The sequence below is a fragment of the Mustela erminea genome, chromosome X (assembly GCF_009829155.1).
Source record: "Mustela erminea isolate mMusErm1 chromosome X, mMusErm1.Pri, whole genome shotgun sequence".
NCBI lineage: Eukaryota > Metazoa > Chordata > Mammalia > Carnivora > Mustelidae > Mustela > Mustela erminea.
In genome coordinates, this window is record NC_045635.1 from 96,145,885 (window position 1) to 96,148,514 (window position 2,630).

The 2,630-nt window shown below is 54.5% G+C and overlaps 1 pseudogene; it reads left to right on the top strand.

Moving 5' to 3' along the window:
* Positions 1-329: 329 nt before the first annotated feature.
* Positions 330-1,930, top strand: LOC116582332 (annotated as a pseudogene).
* Positions 1,931-2,630: the final 700 nt, after the last annotated feature.

Genomic DNA, 2,630 nt, shown 5'->3' on the forward strand with positions numbered 1-2,630 from the left:
TGAAGTATACGTAACATATAATATTAGTTTCAGAAGTACAACACAGTGATTTGACAATTACGCACATTATGATATGCATGCCATGATAAGTAGAGTTACCATCTGTCACCACCCAGTTATTAAACTATTATTTTTAAAAGATTTTATTTATTTATTTGAGAGAGGGTGGGGAGGGGCAGAGGAAGAAGGAGAGAATCTCAAGCAGACTGTGCATTTAGCATGGGGCCTGGGGGAAGCAGGGAGAGCAGCCTCTTGGCAGTTCCTTGAGTCCCAGCACAGACGTGGAAGCCTGAGGACTGTCGAAAGTACAGTTAAATCCTGGTCCCTCCATGCAGGTGCCACAGGATGGAGAGGAATTTGCCGGCCAACCCCAGTCCCATGGCCCCCTGTCCCATCAGAAGGCTGGGGTCCTCCTTTCAGCAACATGGGGACTTCTTGGTTCTTGTCCCTGGTTCCATGCGGGCCACCCAGTGATCTCCGGCTGCCGGCAGGGCTCAGCCTTATCCTTTGAGATACTCTGTGTGGCCCTGCATCCTCAACCAGGCCAGCCCACAGTGCTCTTTCAGTTGGAGGATGAGTGTTTCCCAAGTTTGTCCTCCCTGGATCTCAGCCATGTGACCAGTCAGCATCCACAGTCCCAGGCCATAGGGGCTGGGGCTTTCCAGACCTGTGATACAGCCAGGACCTATTTGATGCAGTTTTAGTGAGGACACTTTCCCAGACAGCCCAGCTCAGATAGAGCTGCCCAGGCCTAAGAAGTGGAGTGGCAGTCAACCCAGATGTTTGGAGCACATGGGGCCATCAAGAGAAGACCCCTCTAGACCAGGAGTCTTAGCTGTGCCCATGTGTGCCCTCCCTCGTAAGGGGTCCACTGCTGACAGCCACAGGGCCTCCGATGGGCAGCTTCATGCCAAGACACTCACCAAGCCACTTCGAACACACTCAGTGGTGCCATGTGGTGATGTAGATGCCCCCAATCATACTGTGACCTGGTGCCTCCAGTGCCTGGTGCCCAAGGAACACCACTCAGCCATAGAGGCCAAGAAACAGAGGCCCCATGGTGGGAAGTCAATGAGGAAGAGGACGAAGAGAAGAGAAATTCTGCAAGACCAGAGGCTGAGGTCTCTTTCTGACCCCCTAACAACTTCCTCTTGCCTGCTGGGCCCCCAGAATTGGCCCCCAGAACCCAATGACCTGTGCCTGGAACTCCATTCTGGGAGGAACACCCTCTACCTATTATTGGTGGGCTGCCAGACTACGGTCCCTCTAGGAGGGATCACAAGTGTCACCTCTGACCTGGAGCTGCTCACACTTCCCCATGGGCATGACTGGGAGTTGGAACTTCTAGAGAGACACGATGTGCTGGCGCTGGCCCTGCTGGGGGGTCCGCGGCCACTGGAGGAGTTCTCGGCCACCCTGCAGTGCCTGGTGGAACCAGTGCTATTGTTGCAGCCAGGGGTGGCCGGGGATCTGCCTGGACTGGCCACAGTCAAGGGCGCCCTGTTCATTCCCCAGGTGGCCCGGTCAATCGCCCATGGTGGCACCAGCTCCAAAGGAGTCACACAGAAGCTTCAAAAGCCTCAGAGAAGGAGGTGAAGATGCTGATGTGGGCATTCTATGAGGGCGGCTGACCCTGCCACCCGGGGCAAGGTGGCACTGCAGCACACGTGCCACCTGCAGTGCGCCTGCTGGAGAGTGGGGAACTCCAGGAGCCCCCAGAGGAGAGCTGTGAGCAGCCGCTGCACAACCAGCACCCTGCACGTCACATGGCCCTGTCTGCCTTTGTCCAAGTTCCGAGAGCCTGCAGCCAGGCTACTGAGAGAGGCTGCTCTGGGGAGGCCGAGACGTGGGGGCACCACAGGCTGCGCCTCTTGAGCAGTGCCAGCGTGTCCTCAGTGTCCTTTTGCAGCATCTGGAGCCTAATGATTGAAAGCACGGGCCTCCTTTTTTCACACTGGGACACCCAGGCTTGGGCAAACCCTGGCTGACATCAAGGAAGTCACCCCAAGCCACTCACACAGCCAATCATGGGGGGAGCCCACATTCTGCCTCACACAATGGGGGGCATATTTGCAGAAAACCATCCTGCTCCCAAAAAATGTACATGTAGGGTAGGGTAAGGAACAGCTTCCTCCCCCACACCAGGTGATCCAGGTGTCTGGGGGCTCTGCATGCCCTATCCCACCCCCACCCCCACACAAGTATCCTACAAATAGTGAATATAAGTTTTTTGTTTTGTTTTGTTTTTTAGGATTTTATTTATTTATTCATCAGACAGAGATCAAAAGTAGGCAGAGAGAGAGGAGGAAGCAGAATACCCACGGAGCAGAGAGCCCGATGTGGGGCTTGATCCCAGAACCCTGGGATCATGACCTGAGCCAAAGGCAGAGGCTTTAACTGCTGAGCCACCCAGGTGCCCCATAAGGTTTTTAATGGAAAAGAGAACTCGTAGATCTCTTACTCAGAAGCCAGAGTCCACATGCTTTTTAAAAAGTCTACATGACTTCTAGCAAATGCTTTGTACCTGCCTTCATTGTAAAAGTAAGGCTGTGGGGGTGCCTGGGTGGCTTGGTGGTTGAGCGTGGGTCTCGTGAATTGGCTGAGGTCATGATCTCGGGGTCCTGGGAGCC